Source organism: Balaenoptera borealis, assembly GCF_965194805.1.
Source record: "Balaenoptera borealis genome assembly, chromosome: 17".
Classification (NCBI taxonomy): domain Eukaryota; kingdom Metazoa; phylum Chordata; class Mammalia; order Artiodactyla; family Balaenopteridae; genus Balaenoptera; species Balaenoptera borealis.
The window spans coordinates 66,964,516-66,989,947 of record NC_138876.1 but is presented as its reverse complement, the minus strand read 5'-3'; the positions used below and the strand labels follow the sequence as shown (position 1 = coordinate 66,989,947).

At 39.1% G+C, this 25,432-nt stretch overlaps 1 protein-coding gene across 1 annotated transcript in view; it reads right to left on the bottom strand.

Annotated features, from left to right (window-relative positions):
* LOC309614787 (uncharacterized protein) overlaps window positions 1-25,432 on the bottom strand; it is a 379,456-nt gene that overhangs the window by 345,056 nt on the left and 8,968 nt on the right. The window lies entirely within an intron of this gene.

The window sequence follows — 25,432 nt, the reverse complement described above, 5'->3', positions numbered from 1 at the left end:
TTGCATTTGTAAGCTCCATTTCCTGATTCCTTGATTTTGTGCCCTTGCAAATTATAATTCTGTGCATGTTCAGTAGAATTACGAAGACAATCAAAAAGTCTAGCCTATAATGGTCCTTACTGCCTGAATTTATATCTCAGATTTTTTATAATACTTTTCCCACAGCTGATTTTAATAAAATCTATAATAATTATTATGAAAATAAAGAGTATGTGACAAGGAATCTTCCTTTCAACCCAGCAATCATGTTATACACATTTGTGTCTAGCACCAGGATATTCTTATACACATGAACTACTAATATACATGTAATAGAAGATCTTTGATCCAGGAGTCTGAATACTGGAAACATCCGAACAGCGGAATATTTCTGAAATATTTTTTAAATGACCATCCATTTTTAAAATTATGTATTGAAATACTTGAAAATAATATAGCCAGGTATCTTCCAAGGAGCTGCAACGATAGGTCAGTGTTGCTCTGTGGCCTAATGGATACCAGGGTGGCAATAGGAGTAAGGTTCTCACATGGTAGGCTTGTGGGTACCATACTAACTGCCTTAGCTCTCAGCTGGTGCATAGTTCAGAAAGCAACAACTACTTTAAAGTGTTATTTTCAATCATGCAAATATGTGTTATATAAATCATTCCTTAATTAGTATAATGGAAAGAAATACCCCAAGAATGCATCTAGCGGAATAATCTTTTCCTAATTGCTGGGCTCCGCTGGAGTTAAGACATCTCAGCTCCAGAAATAAGATTTCAGACCATCCCAGTGAATTCTTCCCTACTAGAAATACCATTTTATTAATAATGAAAATAAGAATGGCTCATATTTATCGAGCTGTTATTATGTCAGGAGCTGAACTAAGAGTCTGACATTCACAGCCCTGTGCCCATTTTGTGGATGAGCATTTTGCTAAGTCCAGAGTAATGATGGACCACTTTGCCCAAGTTTCTGTAATACCAGAGCTAACAAGGACATAGATCATTCTGGGTCAGGCTGGAGATTGTAGGCAGTAGGCTACACCCTTAATACTAGAGTTCTGTGAGACAGGCACTAGTGTTCCCATTCTGTAGAAGAGAGAAGGTGGTCATTTGTCAAACTCACATAGCTGATAAATGGAAAGCCTGGATTTAAATTCAGACTTCTGAACTCAACTCCACTGCTCTTTCTACTAAATACCTGCTACAGTCCCATTCAAATACCTTATCAGTTTTTATTAATTTAGTATAAAATGTTTAGGAATGCAGATGACCTTTCCCTTAACAAGAAGAAATGTTCCATGACAGAGCTAAGACGAGCTAAGGAAATTTTGTGGTATATAATTGATTCGGAAGTGTAAATTTTCAAGAGAATCTTCAGCCTCAAAACAACTCCTTTTTAGTCAGCATAAGCTAAGGTAGCTTAATCCAAGCAATAATGTTCTAAACCCATATATTTCTTCTACCCATAAGACAAATAAATAAAACCTCACAAACAACACTAACTTTAAGAGGAATGTTTTCCTCACCATGCATTCAAACAGCATGTACGAGCTCTATCTATTATTGGCATTGCTGAGAAACTGGTTCTTTTATGTCATTCAAATGGCACTATATTCTTCCCTTCAGGGTCTGGCTAAAACTCAAAAAACAACAAACTACAAATTAAGACCTCCCTTTTCAAATTATCCTTTTGTTCTGTCCAAGTCAGAGAAATTGGTATTCCAGCAGAAAGCTGCTGCTTTAAGCAGAACAGCCTTTAATATGGAAAGATTCCTCCTTAGATTGCTAAAAGTTTTGCAATTCTACTCTTAGTCATCTTTATTATTATAATCTACCATCAAGAAATCTCTCTTTCACAGTGAGGTCAGGAGAAGTATATGGAATATTCTAAAGGTCAGGTTGTCCATTTCACTCTCTGTTCCCCGCAAGGAGTGGACCAGACATGGCAGTGGAGCTTGTCACCCTGCCCATGTGGGGCAGGTTCCGGAGCCTAACTACACGGGATTCAATGTTTATGTGCATAAATGCTTGTGCACATATGTGTGCAGGTGTGTTTTGACCTTTTCCCACCTGCCACCTTGGAAAAGATCACTTGCCCTTTTAAGCCTCAGTCTCAACAACACAACAAAGGCATTGGAGTAGATCAGCTACTCTCAAAGAATGGTCTGGTAGCATCTGAGGGTTCCCAAGACCGTTTCAGGCAGTCCTCATGGTCAAAACTATTTTCATGATGACACTAAACGTATTATTTTCCTTTTTCACTCACATGCTTTCACCAGTGGACAGCGGAGTTTTCCAGAGGTTCCGTGACATGTGATGATGTCATCAATCTGAAAATGGGCTTATGTAACCTTGTGTTTTAAAATCATTTTTAGTCTTAAATATCTAATACTATAAATATCAATAAATATAACACATAAAATCTAATAGGGCTCCCAATAGTTTTGAGGAGTTAAAAGGAGTCTTAAGATCAAAAAGTTTGAAAACTGCTGGACCAGATCATCTCTCCCTCAGCAGTTTCTAACTGCTTGTGCTAGGGTTAAAATGTCTTTTTTGTTTTTTAAAGGTGATGATGGTAGATTTTAAATACTTTTAAAAAGATCCTACTTGGTAAGAGAGAAAGTGTTACCCTCTGTACGTGCCTCCATTAAAAAAATTATTATGCTACTAGTTTATACATAGGCAGCCCTATGAACCCTTCTTGTGACCTCCTATGATTCAGCGTAAAACATTAATTTCCGTGTGGATTATCACCCAAATAGGTATTGATGGTGTTCTATGAAACTGTCCTTAGGCCCTCAGAGCATTTGTACAGTTTGTACTTGGTTGAAAACCTAATTAATAAGGACACGCTTATCCATTACCAATCCCCTAATGTCATGTTCTACCCTGTTTTGTCTTTACCTGGGCTTTCCTAGATTTCCCACCATTGCTTTCAAGTCAGATCCTGAGACTTGAGCCAAAAGCTCATTCCTGAAACATGATTTTAAGGTGTGAGGAAGAAGAATTGATCGATGTAAACTCTTCCAGTAGGTGTGTAAAAAATGCCTCCTGGACATCTCTGAGAGGAAAATTCCCGACTCAAACAATAGCTCTCTTTGCAACACTATACGTCTTTGATGGATTACTTCTGGATGAGTTACAAAACTGAAAGTTCAATTTTCAATTTTAAATAGGAACTTTTATGCTTCATTTAAAGAATTGCAACTCAGGATAATATCAATGAATATTTTCTTTCCCAAACCAATTATATGGTAAAACAGGATTATCATGTTCATTTAATCTGTATAAAGTCCATAGCATTAAATGATAGATCAGCTAATTAATTGCTTCCAAAGCACTTTGGTAGTGCTGAAGAATGCTTTTTTTTTTTTTTTTTTACTCTCAGCCTCCCTCTTTAATTGGCTTTCCATTACATGGTGCTTTTCTCTTGATTTTTTTTTTTCCTCTTGATTTTTTAAAAGTACTTCTTTTTATTCTTCTCTATTATCTCATCTTTTTTCCTCCTTGTTGGACTGAAGTGACAAGGAGCCTTGGATTCATGATGAAAGAAAATGTAATTGAGCCTAGTGAACTAACCACGGGAAAAATCTGAGTTCAAACTCTGGCACCATATCCCCTTTATTATCAAACCCTGGAGTTTCATAATCAGGAAAATGTATATTGTTATAATACTTCATGGAGATGTTGTAAAGATTACTGAGCACATTTCCTTTAGCATCACTAGTCTAAAGAGTGAGGCAGAGATAAATGCTTTTCCAAATGCATTCCACTTGTGTGAGGGCACAAGATCTTGGAAGCAACTCTCTCCACAAATGTCAATCAAGACAATAGCAGTAGAAACAAGGTGATTAGAAGTATGTTTTTTCACTTGTAGGAAGTTGTAATTAGCTTAATTTCTTTTGGAGGGAATCTGATGGACCTGTCTGTTGCCTGGGAAGTAAGTAGAACCTGTTCTTGCTGTGAAATCAATTTCCTTCTGGTATGGGTTTCAAAGGTAGGTGAAAGGATCAGGGAGCAGGTCTCAGATCTGAATGCCCACGAACACTGACCCCTTGTCCTTTTTTTTTTTTAATTTATTTATTTTATTTATTTTTGGCTGTGTTGGGTCTCCATTGCTGCACGCAGGCTTTCTCTAGTTGCAGCGAGTGGGGGTCTACTCTTCATTGTGGTGTGTGGGCCTCTCATTGCAGTGGCTTCTCTTCTTGCAGAGCATGGGCTCTAGGCACGCAGGCTTCAGTCGTTATGGCTCGCGGGCTCCAGAGCGCAGACTCAGTAGTCACGGCGCATGGCCTTAGTTGCTCCGCGGCATGTGGGATCTTCCAGGACTAGGGATTGAACCCGTGTCCCCTGCACTGGCAGGTGGATTCTTAACCACTGCGCCACCAGGGAAGCCCTGACCCCTTGTCTTTTCATCTGCTCTCTGGGAAATTGCTAGCTAATGATTTTCAGTGCAGAATCCCTTCGATCACTGCAAAGTTCTATTATGCTCCCATGGAAGAACCTTCACAATGGTGACATCTCTGTCTACAGCAGGGCTTCTTGGCACTGGCACTGGCACTGGCACTGTTGACATTTGAGGGTGGATAATTCTTTGTTTGGGAGTGGGAAGCTGTCCTGTACATTGCAGGATGTTTAACAGCAATCCTGGCCTCTACCCTTTAGATTCCAGTGGTGACAATCAAGAACATCTCCAGACATTGCCAAATATTCCCTAGAAGGAAAAATCACCCTCAGTTGAGAACTGCTAGTCTATAGAGTCATAGAATGTCAGAATTAGAAAAAAAGTTCATATCATATAATTCTTTTTTCCCCAAAATTGTAGCTCATTTATCACTTGTGGTATACTTGATTTTAGGTAGAAAGCAGCATTAAATGGCATTGAATCTCACAGTGAAGAGTAATCACCTTTGCAGTTCTCTCAGGTGTTCTCTTCAATCAAGGAGAAAGTCTCTGTTTAGCAGTAGTGCCTCTTCAACACCTCCCCAGTGTTTGCATATGGTAGCTGCCAAAGCCAGTGGGACCTCAGGTGCACAGCCCTCAGCAGACATTATCTAGATACTATTTAGTAACATTGTTTTCCTTTTATGGTATTTATTTAGTATGGTTATCTTGTCTATGATAAGTGGCACTGGTTCTCCATTTGCCCTACTGATGTAAAAGTTTCTTTTAAAATTAATTTATTTGGTACTCACATTGGAAAACATTTACCTATCACTCGGCAATTCCGCTCCTAGGTATTTACCCCACAGAAACGTGGATTTATATTCACCAAAAGACATGGGAAGAATGTTCTAACAATCCTGTTTATAATAGTCCCAAATTGGGTATTATCCAGATGCCCATCCACAATAAACCATGGATGCTCACACAGTGGAACTTACACAGCAAGAAGAATGAACCAAGACTACAGCAATGTAGGTGAATCTCACAAACAAAATATTGAGTGAAGGAAGCCAGACCAGGCAAAATCAACCTATTTGGTTAGAAGTCAGGATAATAGTTACCCTTATGGAATAGTGACTGCACGGGGCATGAAGGAGCTTCTGGGTGCTGGTGATATTATTCTGCTTCTTCATCTGGTAGCATGGATGTGCTCTGTTTGTAAAAGTTCATCTAGCATATAATTATGATTTATATATATATAGTAAACTTCAATAAAATTTCAAAATTAAAATAAAAAGATAAGTAAAATAGTAAGCAGACTGAGAGACAAATATTAAGCAGTATTCAATAAATAATTGTGCCCATCATACATCAAATAAAGGAACACGATTGTACATCTAGTTGGTAAATGACTGAAAGTGGGGAAATCCTGGCTTCATACAACCCTGTGGTGTTGAAGACAGGACACTAGGTCCAGGAAAAGGAGTGACCTTCCCAGAGTCCCCAGGCAATGAGTAGATGGTGACTCTGCAACTAGAATCAAAGTGTTAACTCCCAGTTCAGTGCCTTCTGTGATAAAACAGGCAGGTTTCCTACAACCTGGCCTCAACCCTCAGTTTCTGGCCTCCCCTTATTCCTGCCTCCTCATTCAGCCACTTGCCGTGGTCACACCAGCACTCTGGAGTTGACAAGTCGGAAACTTAGTGATATGAGGCCCTTTACCGTTTTTGCCCAGTTTCTCCAGAACATCCAGGTACCCACAGAGCTGAGACAGGCAAGGGACCCCCTCCCTCTGCCTGGGGCAGTCCCCTTGTCTTTCCCTGTTGGTTGAAATGAAGGAACAAAGCAAACTGAGAGAACTCCCAACCATGCTTATTCTCATTATCTTCGTAGAAACCACACTGACAATTTCTAAAGCTTGACGTTATTTTCAAATCATTTCAAAGCATTTCCCAGTACCACTGTTTAACATGAAAGCAAAATGTCTAACACTGATCGTGAAAAGGGAGGAGGAAAGAGTAAAGACACCCTCTTCTTTCTTGGAAAAAACATAAATTTGAAAAGATCCTCTGCAGGCCCATGCAGGGTAGCACTTTTCTCCACTGTCCTTTGTGCCTTCTAAGAACACTGCTCTTGAGTTCAGAACCGCTGTGGTAAGGTGGAAAGGATGCTGGGTTTGGTGCAGCAGGCTTTGAGGGAGGCCGTTCATCTCAGAGCTTCAGATTCAACATCTGTGAGACGGGGACAAGAAAAATACACCCTATTTATCCCATAGAGCTGTCGTAGGAACCATGCGAAATAAAGTATGTGACAACGTATATAAAATGTGAACTGAGGTTGATTGTTTCCTGTGTTGAGCCACTCAAATACTTTGCCTCTCCTAATGGACATTATATTTGGCATATCTTAATAGTAACATGAAAATGGCAAGGCTAGTTTGCCTCCAGAACATATTTTAATGTGGCCAGAGAAAGCATGTTACAATTGATTCATTTATAACGGTGCAACCCCAGGCTTAAAATTCTGGAAGCTTTCCACTTCGTTATGATGAGAAATTCGACTTCAAGAGATTTACAACTACTGTGTCCCTAGGATGATTATTCTTCTAGATGGAGAAGAAAAACTTTTCTGCAGTTTTCCACATGATAAGCAGTACTGCATTCTGGGAGTCCAGCCAGCTCCGTGGAGAAGTCGGCATTATAGAAATTTCAATGCGAATACTATACAGAGTGATTCTGTATTGGTATTAGACCTTATGCACATGACACAATAAATGATTAAGCTATTATTCTCAAATGCTACTAAATCTCTTTGCATATTAAATCAGAATGAGAATAACACTGATCTTTGGCTTTCGTAACACTGAGATTTGATTTCTAAAAGTGATTTTTGAGCCCTACTGGTAAGATTTTTTATTTCGTAGGTCAAAATTATGTCAACAGCAAAGACTTAATTGCTGTCTTGTCAATGTGTCTGGGTACAATGAAAGGCCCTGTTTTTACTTACATGTGACAGTCACATCAGTCTGAAAGAACGGGAAAAGCTACCATGATGAAAAACTCTGCAGCGAAGGGACACAACCTTTGCAAGTTTACAAGTTGTTGGATTTCAAATGGCATTAGAGGAAGCCCTTTGGGCCAGAAGTTGACATGTCATTCTGTAGCCCTCAGCCTGACCTTCTCCAAACATCAGCTCAGACACAAAAGACACTGTACGCCAAATGACTTTCTTACCTCCAGGCTGGTAACCCTATCATCTTCCTGAATGACACCTCCGCCACCTCCACTCTTGTCAGGAAGGAAACCTTTGAATTCTTTGAAGCTCCAAGCCAGCGATATTCTTCACAGTGACCTTGAGGGGCTACTCACCCCTTGGTACTTGCCAACTACAGATTAATTTCTATTGTTCAGCCTACAGAAACCTGTCAAGGAGCTATGGATTCATGTAAGCTTTCCTGATGGGCTGAGTCACTTTAAATTTATTTGCAGGTGAATTTGTTTGTGATTGATATTTTGATGGGAATTACAGAACTATTACCAGGCTATTTAAAACACTCTCTATTAGAAAAATAGTGTTAAATATCGGTGGAGGTGAACATATTTGCCTCCATGTAAAGACTGCAAAATTGTTAGAAGAAAAAAATAGAGGTTAAACTGTTCTATTTTTTTTTAAAACTAAACCAAGAGAAACAGAGCCAAAGACTCAATTTGAGGGTTGGCCTCAACTAGTTTCCTGTAATGAAAATTGGGAGGAGAGAAACAATCCAAAAGCACTGAGAACCAACTTTGATTTAAATAAAGCTGTTGGAAGCTCGGAAAGAGTACTTTTCCTTACCTTGTTTTCCACTTTAAAAATCCTCCTTGTCACTTAGACTATGTGAGAAATTGCCTAGAGATTATTAACAAAAAACTTGTTGTATGGGCTGTCCAACATACTTTGCTTCCGAGCAACAAAAGAAAAAGCCAAGGGGTCCATCCAAGGTATCATTCAAGAACAGAGTTACTGGGAGTTGAATGTGAAGATGCTTTTTACAGTTTTGTGTCTTGGCTTTGAATTGAAACAGAAGAAGGCCTTTGGGACTGCTGGAGCACCATGCACTTGTGCTGGTCCTCTGTGTTTTCAGGCCTCTGTAAGCCTTCAGTGTTGAGGGGTCTGTGTGTGTATCTGTGCATTTTAATTGAGGTGAAATTCACATCTCATAGAATTAACCCTCTGAAAGTGTGCAACTCGGTGCTCTTTCGTATATTCACAATGCTGTACATCCATCACCTCTACTTAATTCCAAAACATTATCATCCACAAAAGAAATCCCATCCCCATTAAGCAGTCCCTCCCCATTCCCCATCCCACTAGGCTTTAAGTAACTACTAATCTACTTGTTGTCCTCATGGATTTGCCAATTTTGGATATTTCATAGAAATGGAGTCATGCAATATGTAAATTCTTATGCCTGGCTTCTTTCACTCAGCATAATGTTTTCAAGGTGCATCCATGCTGTAGCATATATTAGTACTTCATTCCTTTTTATGGATGACTAATATTCCATTGTATGGATAGACCACATTTATCTGTTTATTCATTGATGGACATCTGGGGTGTTTCCATCTTTAAGCTATTGTGAATAGTGCTGCTATGAACATTTGCATGTAGATATTTGAATACCTGTTTTCAATTCTTGGGGGTGTATACCTAGGAGTGGAAGTGCTGGGTCGTATGGTGATTCTAAGTTTAAACCTTTGAGGAACCACCAAATTGTTTCCACAGCACGTGCACACTTACTTGTGTGCATATAATTCATCTCTTTTCTTTGAACATCTTTTTGAACAGGACTCAAGCAAAATAGATAAAACATTAGGTGACCTGATCTTCTTGAATCTTCTCAGTGTGGAGTAGAAGCAGCAGTAGTTATCAGTTCCATCTGGAAAAACTTTCTGGGGGCCTGATAATATGAGAATCTGTTCAGCCCATTTGATGAATCAGCCCAAACTCCAAATCTTTCTCCATAGGGGAGGACAGCTGTCATATCTGGGAAGTATTAAATACAGTAAACACTTACTATGATGTGGTCTCTTAAGACCTGGTTCTTCAGTGGGAAATCTGCCCCCTTTCCTCACATTTGTGTAGAACAGCAAAGGGACTTTTAAATCAAAAGAACCAAGCTCCTGAGGCTGTTGAAGACTCTGAGATTACTGTGTTCTTATAATGCCTCCCAGATCACAGTACATCCTCTTCTCATTCTACTCCTTCACATATCTAGGGACTGGGTCCCTGAGTCCTGAGGTGTGAAGAATTTTAGCAGGTGGGCCTACAGAAGGGAATTCCAGGCAGAGAAAATGGCCCATGGAAACAAACATTGTAAGGGGCGAGTAAAAGGAAGGGCTCTTGAGAAAGACATGGGGTATTTCCAACCTTCTCAGTGGGAACTGGAACAGGCAAGTCAAAAACTGTTGAGAGGAAGTAAGGAATCCCATATAAAGCAGGGATCATCTCTTTGTTTTTTGTTCTTTTTTTGGCTGCTTTAGGTCTTCGTTGCTGCGCGCGGGCTTCCTCTAGTTGCAGCGAGCAGAGGCTACTCTTCGCTGCAGTGCACGGGCTTCTCATTGCAGTGGCTTCTCTTGTTGCGGAGCACGGGCTCTAGGGTGCACGGGCTTCAGTACTTGTGGCTCGCGGGCTCTAGAGCACAGGCTTAGTAGTTGTGGCACACGGGCTTAGCTGCTCCGCGGCACGTGGGATCCTCCTGGACCAGGGATCGAACCTGTGTCTCCTGCACTGGCAGGCGGATTCTCAACCACTGCCCCACCAGGGGAGTCTCTAAGGATCATCTCTTCAAAAATTTTTTTTATCAGTTTTATTTTTGAGTTTTCATCCAAAGTTAGAAAGAAAGCTCCTTTACTCCAGCAAAAAAACCCAACAGACATCTGTGAACCCTACACATTGCCCAATTCATACATGGATACAGAGAAATATGAGGTTTTGACATTCTGGAAACTCATCCAAACCATTGTTTAAGTTTTGAGACAATACTTGTTTTTATTCAGTCTTTCTTGGAGGCTCCAAGTTCTCCAAGATTAATAAATAAGACTTGTTTAGTGACTTCTGTGAATTACTTATGTTACAAAGATATCTCCAACCTTTAGTCTCCAAGTATTCCATTTCTGTTTGCAGACAGCTATCAACACACAAATTCTCTGACTCTCTGACTGTTCACCTGGGCTAGAGTTTCTTGTTAAGCATGGATTTAAGGAGTTCATTCTTTCTGACTTTAAGTCATAATGACTTCTCCATCTCTGCTCATTTATTAGGAAGACAACTTCCTCTTGGAACCATTTTCTTGGTTCTTGAAATATCACTGAGTTTGACCCTTAACCTGATGGATTCAAAAAAATGCCTGGTTAGCTACCTTGGGGCCCCTGGTGGTAAAGAGGTTTTTAGTTGACACTCCAAGTAATTAATTTATGACCCCAGGCTAACTTGGACACAGTGCAGTGGCAAATCAGAGTTGTGATTATTTTTTTTGACTGATATATTTAAAACACATATAATTTATTTTTTCTCTTAGTCAATAGACCATCTTTGTTTGTACTGATGTAGTCTGTGTTGTCTATTCTTCCATTTTACCCTACATCATAAAGTCTTTGAAAATCCTCCTTCTACGTTTTCTCTTTTCATGGAACATTACTCATGAAACCAGGAAATTTTAACAGTACCTCAGATATCACTTATTTTCCCTATCATCTAAAAATGGGAGCGCTCATATTTAAGAATTGTGCTTCCAGTGACTTGAATGTGCAGAGATGTTATGAAAAAGGGACTGAAATGGAGCAAATCTTCTCCTAAGTCTTCTGGAAAAGGCAATGTAGTGGCTTGTGTGTTGTTCCCAGAGAGGTACAAGGTTGAGCTGGGGCAGGACCAACACTGGAGACAAGCTGGGTCACAGAAGAGCCACTGGAGTTAATTTAATTGAATCAGTTGTGGAAAAATTCACACTCTGTTCTCAACTATTTTCAAGATGCAGTGCAGGATGACATAAGTGAAGTGTTGAGAACTCCGGTCTAGGGTCATGTCCTGTGTTATTACGAGTTTAAAAATGTAGTTAAGAGTTTGGTGGTAGAGAAACCACCACTCAAAGGAGAGTGCAGACTCCGAGACATACCATCTTTGAGCTCCTTTTAGGCACTGCCAAGCCAGGTCCTCAGGTTTAGCCTGATTTGGATGTGAGACAGTCTCCTTTTCTTTTAAGAGGGTCATGGATTCTGTTTTGCTTTCCATGCTTTTTCCTGAAAGTGTGCCATCGTGTTACTATACCTTTCCCCCAAGTGAGTCAGACATGCTGACCATCAGAACACCAAAGTGGTTGGTTCCCATAGCAGCCAGAACCACATGGAAGCAAACAATAAAATACCAACACTGTTCTCAAACCAGTGGAGAACTACGATCACTAAAGCAAATCGAGGACATAGTCAAAACGCTGTGCCTTTCTGAAGTTGACATGGCTTTTCCAAACTGCAAGACTTGTCCCTCCTTCTCTGAAGGCATCTTCACAAAGTGAATATTAGAGCTGCTCAGACTTTCCAAGGAAAGACGCTCTAAGGTTTCCTCTCATATGCTCAGTTCTGGCTAGGATGACGTTATATAGTGGACTCACAAACAAGACCCTTTTGTGGTCTTTCAGAGTAAAGCCAGATGTTAGTTGCTGCTTCCACAGAGACTAAATGAGGTTTCAGGTAAATCAGATCTATGCATGATTATAAAATTGCATGGTCCATTTCACTGAAATCTGCACTGGTGCAGAACGTGATCTCCATGGTACAACCTTAAAATGTGGAGTTGAACACTTACCTGGAAATATTTTCAACTTACATAGAATCATATTTGGGTGAAATATTTATAAGGACTTGCCAGTTTTAGAATATTTACCTTTGGAACAAGGAGACAGAAGAAACAAATGTTCTTAGAAATATGACCAAAAAAGATTTTCTTGATTCTGTGTAAATAAGACACAGAAGACATTAAGTAGAAGACAAAAAAAGAAAATTTCTGAAGTGATACATTTGCATGCACAATAGAGAGACAGTGTAGTGGTTAAGAGCACATACTCTGGAATTACACAGATCTGAGGCTGGCTGTGAGCTTAACATGTCCAAACCTCGATTATCTTCCCTTAAGAGGGAAATTAGAGTGATAGCAATAGTTCCCATTTGTTGAGCATTTCCTGTATGACAGGCACGGTTTTATCCTCATTTAATCCTCAAAACAACTTTACAAGGTAGCTGCTATTACTGTCTGATTACAAATCAGGAAACTGACATACAGATAGTTTAAGTAAGTTGCCCAATTACCTCATAGGATTGACCTGTGGATTAAGCAGTTACTACAGTGTCTGATACATGTTAGCACTAATATATGATACCTATGGTGGGATTGGATAGTTGATATAATATGAATCATTATTTTGTGTTTCATTTTGAAATGCATTTTTAGAAAGTTTTTTTCTTATTTTCTTTTTTTCCCAGTTTTTTTTTGGGTGTAATTGGTATACAAAAAGCCGCACATAATTAATGTATCCAATTTTGTAAGTTTGAATATATGCTTGTGTTACATTAAGTAACATATACTTGTGTTACCATCACCAGAATCCAGATAATAAACATATACATCACCTTCAGAAGTTTCCCTGTGTCCCTTCGTTGGGTGTTTTGTTTTGTTTTGTTTTGAGTGATAAGAACACTTAGCATTAGATCTACCCCTCTTAAAATTTTAAGTATAAATACCTTATTGTAATTATTATAATATTATAATACCTTATTATTAACTATAGGCACTGTGTTGTACAGCAGATCTTTGAAACTTACTCCTCTTTTATAACTGTAACTTTATATGCATTTTCAAATGTCAAATTTTAAATCCCAGAATCTGGTCTTCCCCACTACAAGAAATAAGCAATAGGTCTTCAAAAGAAGATGTTCTTATGCTACTTCTTCTCTACCTAGAGTCACCATTAAATGTCAAGGGGAAGAACACTACATAATGATCAAGGGATCAATCCAAGAAGAAGATATAACAATTGTAAATATTTATGCACCCAACATAGGAGCACCTCAATACATAAGGCAAATGCTAACAGCCATAAAAGGGGAAATCGACAGTAACACAATCATAGTAGGGGACTTTAACACCCCACTTTCACCAATGGTCAGATCATCCAAAATGAAAATAAATAAGGAAGCACAAACTTTAAATGATACATTAAACAAGATGGACTTAATTGATATTTATAGGACATTCTATCCAAAAACAACAGAATACACTTTCTTCTCAAGTGCTAATGGAACATTCTCCAGGATAGATCATATCTTGGGTCACAAATCAAGCCTTGGTAAACTGAAGAAAACTGAAATCGTACCAAGTATCTTTTCGGACCACAACGCTATGAGACTAGATATCAATTACAGGAAAAAATCTGTAAAAAATGCAAACACATGGAGGCTTAACAATACACTACTTAATAACCAAGAGATCACTCAGGAAATCAAATAATACCTAGAAACAAATGACAATGAAAACACGACAACCCAAAACCTATGGGATGCAGCAAAAGCAGTTCTAAGAGGGAAGTTTATAGCAATACAATCCTACCTCAAGAAACAAGAAACATCTCAAATAAATAAACTAACCTTACACCTAAAGCAATTAGAGAAAGAAGAACAAAAAAAACCCAAGTTGGCAGAAGGAAAGAAATCATAAAGGTCAGATCAGAAATAAATGAAAAAGAAATGAAGGAAACAACAGCAAAGATCAATAAAACTAAAAGCTGGTTCTTTGAGAAGATGAACAAAATTGATAAACCTTTAGCCAGACTCATCAAGAAAAAAGGGAGAAGACTCAAATCAATAGAATTAGAAATGAAAAAGGAGAAGTAACAACTGACACAGCAGAAATACAAAGGATCATGAGAGATTACTACAAGCAACTATATGCCAATAAAATGGACAACCTGGAAGGAATGGACAAATTCTTAGAAATGCACAACCTTCCGAGACTGAACCAGGAAGAAATAGAAAATATAAGCAGACCAATCACAAGCACTGAAATTGAAACTGTGATTAAAAATCTTCCAACAAACAAAAGCCCAAGACCAGATGGCTTCACAGGCGAATTCTATCAAACATTTAGAGGAGAGCTAACACCTATCTTTCTCAAACTCTTCCAAAATATAGCAGAGGGAGGAACACTCCCAAACTCATTCTACGAGGCCACCATCACCCTGATACCAAAACAGACAAAGATGTCACAAAGAAAGAAAACTACAGGCCAATATCACTGATAAACATAGATGCAAAAATCCTGAACAAAATACTAGCAAACAGAATCCAACAGCACATTAAAAGGATTATACACCATGACCAAGTGGGGTTTATCCCAGGAATGCAAGGATTCTTCAATATACGCAAATCAATCAATGTGATAAACCATATTAACAAATTGAAGGAGAAAAACCATATGATCATCTCAATAGATGCAGGAAAAGCTCTCAACAAAATTCAACACCCATTTATGATAAAAAAAACCCTCCAGAAAGTAGGCACAGAGGGAACTTACCTCAACATAAAAAAGGCCATACATGACAAACCCACAGCCAACATCGTTCTCAATGGTGAAAAACTGAAACCATTTCAACTAAGATCAGGAACAAGACAAGGTTGCCCACTCTCACCACTATTATTCAACATAGTTTTGGAAGTGTTAGCCACAGCAATCAGAGACGAAAAAGAAATAAAAGGAATCCAAACTGGAAAAGAAGAAGTAAAGCTGTCACTGTTTGCAGATGACATGATACTATACATAGAGAATCCTAAAGATGCTACCAGAAAACTACTAGAGCTAATCAATGAATTTGGTAAAGTAGCAGGATACAAAATTAATGCACAGAAATCTCTTGCATTCCTATACACTAATGATGACAAATCTGAAAGAGAAATTAAGGAAACACTCTCATTTACCATGGCAACAAAAAGAATAAAATATCTAGGAATAAACCTACCTAAGGAGACAAAAGACCTGTATGCAGAAAACTATAAGACACTGATGAAAGAAATTAAAGATGATACAAACAGATGGAGAGATATACCATGTTCTTGGATTGGAAGAAGCAACATTGTGAAAATGACTCTACTGCCCAAAGCAATCTACAGATTCAATGCAATCTCTATCAAACTACCAATGGCATTTTCCACAGAAGTAAAACAAAAACTTTCACAATTTGTATGGAAACACTAAAGACCCCGAATAGCCAAAGCAATCTTGAGAAAGAAAAACGGAGCTGGAGGAATCAGGCTCCCTGACTTCAGACTACACTACAAAGCTACAGTAATCAAGACAGTATGGTACTGGCACAAAAACAGAAATATAGATAAATGGAACAGGATAGAAAGCCCAGAGATAAACCCACACACATATGGTCACCTTCTTTTTGATAAAGGAGGCAAGAATATACAATGGAGAAAAGACAGCCTCTTCAATAAGTGGTGCTGGGAAAACTGGACAGCTACATGTAAAAACAAGGAAGGTAGAACACTCCCTAACACCATACACAAAAATAAACTCAAAATGGATTAAAGACCTAAATGGAAGGCCAGCCCACTATAAAACTCTTAGAGGAAAACATAGGCAGAACACTCTATGACATAAATCACAGCAAGATCCTTTTTGACCCACCTCCTAGAGAAATGGAAGTAAAAACAGAAATAAACAAATGGGACGTAATGAAATGCAAAAGCTGTTGCACAGCAAAGGAAACCATAAACTAGACAAAAAGACAGCCCTCAGAATGGGAGAAAATATTTGCAAATGAAGCAACTGACAAAGGATTAATCTCCAAAATTGACAAGCAGCTCATGCAGCTAAATATCAAAAAAACCAACAACCCAATCCAAAAATGGGCAGAAGACCTAAATAGACATTTCTCCAAAGAAGATACACAGATTGCCAACAAACACATGAAAGTATGCTCAACATCACTAACTATTAGAGAAATGCAAATCAAAACTACAATGAGGTATCACCTCACATCCGTCAGAATGGTCATCATTAAAAATCTATAAACAATAAATGTTGGAGAGGGTGTGGAGAAAAGGGAACCCTCTTGAATTGTTGGTGGGAATGTAAATTGATACAGCCACTATGGAGAACAGTATGGAGGTTCCTTAAAACACTAAAAATAGAACTACCATACGACCCAGCAATCCCACTTCTGGGCGTATAGCCTGAGAAAACCATAATTCAGGAACAGTCATGTACCACAATGTTCATTGCAGCTCTATTTACAATAGCCAGGACACGGAAGCAACCTACGTGTCCATCGACAGATGAATGGATAAAGAAGATGTGGCACATACATACAATGGAATATTACTCAGCCATAAAAAGAAACGAAATTGAATTATCTGTAGTGAGGTGGATGGACCTAGAGTCTGTCATACAGAGTGAAGTAAGTCAGAAAAACAAAAACCGTATGCTAACACATATATATGGAATCTAAAAGAAAAAAAAATGGTTTCGAAGAACCTAGGGGCAGGACAGGAATAAAGACGTAGACTTAGAGAATGGACTTGAGGACACGGGGAAGGGGAAGCTGGGATGAAGTGAGAGGGTGGCATGGACATATATACACTACCAAATGTAAAATAGATAGCTAGTGGGAAGCAGCCACATAGCACAGGGAGATCAGCTCGGTGCTTTGTGATCACCTAGAGGGGTGGGATAGGGAGGGTGGGAGGGAGACGCAAGAGGGAGGGGATATGGGGATATATGTATACGTATAGCTGATTCACTTTGTTATACAGCAGAAACTAACACACTGTTGTAAAGCAACACTCCAATAAAGATGTTTTAAAAAAAAAAGTCAAGGGGCAGTTTTACTTTTAAAAAGTTGTTTTTATGCTACTCTAAAATTGATTGTCGCACCTCCAAACTTTTTATAGTTTTGTTTCTGTTTTTGGGGGGGCATTTCACTGCTTTTTCACCTATCATGGGGAAAGCACAGAGCAAACTTTCTTTGGGGAGAATTTCTTCCAGTGAAAAGGAAAAGCCTAAAAATAAATCTGAACAATCCAAACATCCATAAGTGTTTAAAAGCAAATATTAGGATCCCCATATTTATACACATCCAGAGATAGACATATTTTCCTGAAGGTTGGACAAGATCCCAACTCTGGCAGTTTCTGCAGTGATGAGAAAAAATAAATAAATGCATATGGAGCTGTGATATAGTGCAACTCCTAGAAGCCTTATTGTTTCATGCCAGACAAAATAAAAGTGAACTGATTGGGAAAGAATTCCTAATAATGCCAGCATCATCAAGAAATAGGCTAAAAGATTTGGGATTGAAATGAGGGCCAAAACAGATAATCATGGGCTTATTCTATAAATAATAATGTGTCCTCATATTGTGGTTGTGGCCCATAAATCTTCATGCATTTTTCTGGCAATAGGGATGAATGTGCACTGACCCCCTTCACCGTCTTGTCTGGACCACCTTGTGATGAGGGTCAGGAATTTATGGATAACAGGTGGGATCTGAGTGCAATCCAGAACAGGAATCAGGGGCAAGGCTTTCTGGTCCAAACCTTGTCCTGGCCATGCTGCCGTGCGGCTCTAAGCAAATGAATTACCACAGGAAGCGGATAGCTTCAACACAATATTTCCAGGGTTACAAAGGATGTTTCATTTACGTTCATCGAACTCACACTTCTAAAAAGATAGTTCCCGTTAGGGCTGACATTCAGCAGGCATGGACCAGGACTCCAGCATTTCCTCTGAATATGGTGTCCACGAGTTACAGGTTAGTAAGTATTTTGAATGTCACCCCGAATGATTGCATGGTACAACGTAACCTGCTTGTACAACATACCTGTCAAAAGTCTGAAAGCATATTAGATTTTAAAAGATCAATGCAAAATCAGACATTCAGAATCTGATGTCTAAAATTGGCCTTGCTTTGTCCACCTAGATATGAGATTTTTAATTTTTGGCTTTGCAGATGAATCTCTTTCCAGAGTTGCCAGTTGATAAATGATTCTTACATGAAGGTATAGGCTTACACCATTAAAGAAATGATTTAAGTCAACCTTCTGTGACCATAGGATCTACCTGCTTAAGCCAATCACTGAGTCTAGGGACAATCTAGACTTCATAGCAGTCTCAAAGTATACATTTAGACATCACAGTTTTGAAAAACTTCCAATCCATTTGCCAAGTGCCTCCCCCCCACAACCTTTTAATATTTGAACAGATTTAAGGGAAATCTAATCCATATGTTTCTGACTCATTTACACTTGAACCATAAATATATTATTATCTAAGAGCCATTTAATATCCAACAGCTTTTTGTCACTTGCAAAAATTTTCAACCTTCTTCCCTTAAAGACAAAACAAAACAAAACAAAAACCAACTTTGAGCAAACTAACATAGAATATAGGTACAATTCTAGTCCAAAGTTTCTGTTTTGGGTTCATCTTAAACTTGGCAAAGGGTGCTCCTTACATGTTCCCTATTTGTTATGTTAACTTCAGAAGCATGCCAATTTTTCATTCTTTTACTATATAATTATTAACTTTAGTGCCATTGTGGTTCCTGTTAATTCATTCCACACGTTGAATATCCTCTGGAGGCTTTTATTTTTCAAGTATCTTTAAGCTTAGGTCATTTGGGGCTTAAGTAGTAAAAGAAATGGTTTGGGGGGGCAATTTTGCTTTTTTTGGAATATGAATAATTTTTCGGCAAATAATTTCTTAAAAGGCATATACACTGTGTGATCCATAGCCAGCTCTGAATTATTTTCTTCTTCATTCTGAAAACAAATAAAATTCCAGACAGCACAATCATTCTAGGAAAATCCTCCAAGGAGGCCAATAGCCGTTAATGCAGTCCTTGAATTTAAGGTGATTTGAATCGGAATCTGCTGTTTCCAACGCACTCATGAATAAAGAGGATTGAAGGACTGGGAACCTCAGAAACACTAGTATTACACATTACTCTATGACAGCCAAAAAGCTTTTATTTTTTTAGCAAATATTATTTTTTCACTTTCTCCAAAAAGTTCATCTTGTTTAATGCATTTCAGTAATGGCCATAGATATGTTTATATTTCTCACTGAAAATATTTCTATTAATTGCTTCCATGTGTTGGTATCCATGCTGATGTAAAGCTGTCTTTGCTGGGAAGCACCCAGTTATTTACTTTGACATGACGTTTTAAGTATCCTGTCTTTTCCTTTACATTTGTTTAACAGCTTCATATACTTGATGTAGTTCAATTGCTATCAGATTTATAGATCTATCTTGAGAAATAAAATGGAGCCCACGAATCTTCAGAAGAATAATTACCGTGGGCCCCTTGAGATATTCCATGCATCTGTATGTGATCTGGCAAGTGATTTTCCAATGCGTATTTATCATGAGGTATAATTAATACATGACAAGAATATCCAGGCTCCATTAAGCTATTTAATTCGAGATTTTAAAATTCACTTTTGATTAAAAAGGCAACTATAAGCATTCAAATATATCCATGAAGGTTGATTTTGATTCAGAGATATATCAGAGGTTACTACAGGATTAAGTAAAAACAGTTCAGACTACGTCTACATAGCAAACCATGGCAGTCTCACAATATGCGAGTCTGCAGTAATTCATGGTAGATGCAAAATCAATGGCATGATCAAAAGAACGGTTGATGTGAGTGGCCTTGTCTTTGTAGCCAATGATTTGTTGTCCTCACCCCCCCTCCAGGAGCCATTTCATCAGCTTATGCACTTGACTGACAGCATCTCAGGACTTTTCTTTCTATTCTCCCATTTCCTTGACACTTGCTCCAGTGCCATCTCTCACCCTACCTGTCATAATTACACATCCTACTCCCTTCCGAAGCTCCTACCAACATACACAGAGACGTTAGCTTGGGATACATCCTTGCACTCATACAGAAGAAAGGGAGCTAATATTTTTGAAGAACTCACAGCAATTGAGAAGGCTTTTGTTATCATTTTCCATGACTGATCCAAGTTGGAGAACATAGGAAGCTTTCAGTGACCAATAAAATCCTAGGATCACAATGCCTTGCATACCTAAGCATGCTTTGGAGAATCACCTGCTCACTGATAATCTACACAGTGTAATTCACCTCTATGGCTTGGGTGTTTCAAGGAGACACACACAAAAGGTTTTGTCAACTCCTTTCAGAGCCACAGTGCTTAAACGTGAATGGCATGTGTCAAAGAAAAAAAACACTAGTATGAGCAGTGCCAGGAATAGCCAATGCTATAATTAAATCCATGTTTTAGATTCCTGATCTTGTCTTAGAAATGAAAATTCCTCTTTTTGATTCCTACTTCAAGCCAGTGAAACAGAACATATATTTTGGGAGTACTGGACAGTATTAAGAAAGTCTCCGGGGCTTCCCTGGTGGCGCAGTGGTTGAGAATCTGCCTGCTAGTGCAGGGGACACAGGTTCGAGCCCTGGTCTGGGAGGATCCCACATGCCACGGAGCAGCTAGGCCCGTGAGCCACAACTACTGAGCCTGCGCATCTGGAGCCTGTGCTCCGCAACAAGACACGCCGCGATAGTGAGAGGCCCGCGCACCGCGATGAGGAGTGGCCCCCACTTGCCACAACTAGAGAAAGCCCTCGCACAGAAAGGAAGACCCAACACAGCCATAAATAAATAAATTAATTAATTAATTAAAAAAAAAAAAAGAAGTCTCCAAGCAGAAGCCATCTCCTTTAGAGTAGACATTCCAAAGGCTTATTTCTTAAGGACCCATAGTCAATGTTCAGAGAATTTATGTTCTGCATTTCTGACTCTGTCACTGGCTTGGCACACAGCCTAGGGCATGTCACTTGGATACCAAAGTATCATGAAAAAGTACTATGGAGTATGAAACTGTAGGGTCTTGGTGGAAGGGCCAGCCTGTACTCAGGCCTAGGTATGATTACAAACATGGAAATAGGGGAACCCCTGGTGGTTCACAGTATGGCTGGGGAGCAGACAGAGAGGAAGTAGCAGAAGAGATGACCTGGGACCAGACTGAGATAAATTCTTTAAGCCATGCTCTTGAGTTTGTACTTTATCCTCATGGCCACAGGGGGCCATTGACATGATTAAGCAGGGGGTTGACAGTCATTTTAGAAAGCTCACTCTGGCTAAAAACAGGGTATTATTGAAGTCTGAGTTCAACAGAAGCACTATGGACCTTACAAGGCAACTCAGCATTATTCTACCAGGCTCAAGGGGGAGGCCACCACTTAACCAAGACCTACATTTTTAATTCTGATAATTATAAAATAGAATAAGGCAGATGGTATTGCATGAGTTATTTTTAATGACAAAAAAGCTTGAAAACTAAGTGCTTCCTCTGTGCACTAACTTCTATGGTTAAAAGAAGAGTCTAGTAACTGTTTTCACTACCTGATTAATCTTTAATACTGCTATTTCTATCTACCAAATTATCAAGTTTATACTAGGTGATAATAAAAGTAAATTATTCTATCTTCTTCTAGGTTATCTTTGGGAGTGAGACAAATTCATCAAATTCTCAATATGATCTTCAGATATCCTCATGTGACAGTGACTCTGAATAAATTGCTAATGTTACTAAGGGACCAATTTCCTCTTATTCCAAATAAAATATTTTATTGAAGCAGCCATTCCTTTGAATCAATTCCAAACCCATTCCTGGACCACTCGGCTCCTTTAAAACCTATCAGCCTCACTAATATTTCTTTAACTGTGGCACCTGGAAGGGGCTACTGGAAAACTTGTTATGGTGGTCAGAAAGAGAAGGAACGGGAGAAAGACAGCTTGAGGTACCAGCTGAAAGACGATCAAGTGGAGAAAGAAAGTCATTAATCTGCAGGAGAAATTTTGCTCAATTAAACTTGGCCCAAGCTGGGGAGAACAGTTGTTCTGTGATCGCTATTACTTCTGATTGTCATACATTCATTTTCCACTAGAAAAAAAAAATTTATTCCACTAGCTGCTCCATGGGATATGACTAATAAATAATAAATGGAAACAATAACTCCATTTGCTACAATTTATTTCAGTGGGTCAAGGCACGTTTTTATTGCTTGCTGTCTAGGACCTTATGTTTGGAGTATGTTCATGTGTCTATTTATCAAGAAACAGGTACTGATATTGGTGGAAGAGGGGGACAACAGGAAATAATCAATTCCAACCCTGTGGTTTCTTTCGAGTTCTCCAGCTGCCAATGCACAGGCTGCATTCAACATTCTAAGAGCCTAGGAAACCACAAGCCAGTAAAACCTGCTTTCCTCTTGCAGTTCTACATCCTGTAGAAGGACAGATTTCCCTGGTTCGGGGTGCACTGTGACATTTGGTGGTGAGGAGGAGGTGGGGGCCGACACTGGCCTTCAGAGAAGGCCTGGCACTATTGACTGTTAAGCCAGCTGTCTGGCATCACATTACTTGGAAAACAACCCTTCATTTTTCACTCCCCTGAAGCTGGAGGGCAGTAATTCTTGGGCTCATTACCCTTGTCTGTAAAATATTGGAATGTGAGAATGTGCTGGAGTAGGTTTCAAAGCCCTTGGACTTTGTGGTCTTGATATCTACTTGGGTGCCCAGCTCTGCATTTTATAGAACCCTCATCTTGTGTGCTTTGTGGGCATCATGCTGGATAAGCAGTTTGCTGCAGCCAAAGCCCAGAGGACCTGAAGTGACCAGACTATCAGGCTGTCATTAAAACTCTGATTGCATGGAGATAGTTCTAGGCTCTATATTGTGATATGAAAAGAAAGGCTATAAAAGATGGGTAGATATCTGTATGTATATATATATGTATGTACGTGTATATATATATATATATATATATATATATATATATATAAATTTTATAAGTAATATGCATAGGGGAAAATCTGGAAAGCTATACAACAGCGATGTTACAAATAGTTCCTTCTGAATAACGGGATTTAGGTTAGTTTTTCGCGTGTTTATTGCCTGTACTATTTTAAGAGAGCCAACTCTGGGTTTGAGTTCCGCCTCCACACACAATAATAGCTGGTGATTTGGGATATTATTTAACTTCTCTAAATCTCAGCTTTTCTATTTGTAAAAATGGAAATAATAATAGTATCCACCATGAAATGAAATGAGATGAAATGAAATGAAATATGAGGTTAGATATATAAAAAGCTTAGTTCAAGTCCTGGTTCGCAATAGGTACTCCACAAATGTTCGTTATTGCTCATATAGTGCTATTCTGTTGGTGCTGTTGTTGTTATTGGTGCAGTATATATATTTGGTGAAACTAATAGGGGCATTTCCCCAGATCTGTGATTTCCTGCTCACATGTGTGTGTCACTCATAGACCCTACGGGCTGGTGTTGTGCCAGTAGCACTTGCCCAGAAGGGTGGAATTGGTGAGTTCCAAGCCCACCTACACCACTCATCAAACTGGCTTGGTCCATACTTTATCTAAGAAAATCATATATTCATGTTTTTGCCTTAACTAAAAAGAAAATAGTCTTCAGAGCATGGCTACTCACCAGGATCCTTTGCATTCTCTTCAATCACTAGGGTTGTATTAAATGTCACAGGCAACTTAATCAAAGAGTCCCATGAGAGAATTCAAGAATGAACATCTCGCTCTTATGATCAAGTCCCTCATCTTTATGAAACAAGGAGAAATATCCTCTAGTGCATCATTCTTACAACCTCAAAGACCCTGAAAAAAAAAAATAGGCAACAGGTGAGAACTGCATACTTGCAAACTATGTTTCTTTAGGATGCTGGAAATCCTTACACTTTCACATGCATCAAAATTGAGACATGTAGGAAGGGTTGTTGACATTTCAGATTGGCCTCTAAGTATTTTGAGCTTCTCCTCAAGGTTCAAGATATTTTACCTGAATCTCCACTCTATAAAGCCATGTTGGCAAAGCTATGTGCATTTTTATAAGGATAATTGATCTTATGTGAAGGCACCTTCCCATGGATGAGACTCCAAGAACCTCAAACCTCTTCCAAAAAAGCAGATACCATGTGGCTATAGACTGTGTAGGTACAGATGCCCCAGCTTCAACCCCACACACACACTCAATGCCACATAAACAGAAGACCCAGATCCATAATGTTCTCTAACTCAGTCTCAGACCCAATCCAGAACCAGATAAGGGCAGGGTAATAACCCTTCAGCTGCACAACCATGAGAGCAAGTGTCCACAGAAGGCTTTCGCCCTGTATCCTTTTCTCCTACCATGGAAGTGGCCAGAGAATCCTGATCCTGGTGGAACAAGCCATGACAGGATCAGTCCTCATGGCCACCCATCATCCGGTGCAGAAACCTCATCAACAGCTTCTCTCTGGGATAGATGTTTCCATGAGATGACTCTACAGATCTTCTACTTAAAGCCAAATTATGGTGGAAAACACCATATTCTTTAGACAAGACTGTCTAGACATGGTTTAGATGATCTCTGAATGTTTTTTGGCCACTCTCCGAAGCTCCCCAGTCATGAGTGGCTTCCCCTGAGGTTGGTCAGTGTGGTGACCCTAACTCCAGCAGCACCCAACTTCACAGTCTGAGCTATTCGGTGGAAAAGGGCCTCAAAATCACGGTGAGGGCAGGACACTATGCTTGAAGACCGATGGTAGAGGGCTCAGGCTTGTTCTTTGACGGAGAGGGCTTCTGAAGGTACAGTGGGGCAACCTGTGGAGCCCTGGTATCTTGAGCTCCCAAATGTGAATGATACCCTGTGTCTGTGGACATCATTCAACTCAATCCTTTGAATCCTCAAATTCTTAGATTTGACTCAGACAAGATCAGGGTAACAGGACATGGTCGGAAGCTTCCTTGTTCACCTCTAAGTCTCTCGTGAGGGAAAAAACCCATGTTGATAATTAGAAAAATCAGAGAGTGGCAAAATAAAACAAATGAGATTTTTAAAATATTTAACAGGGAGAAGCTTGCTGTAACAATAAATCAAGCAGTTAAATAAAGTAGTAGAGAGAGATTTGGAGTCTCTCTCTCAACACACA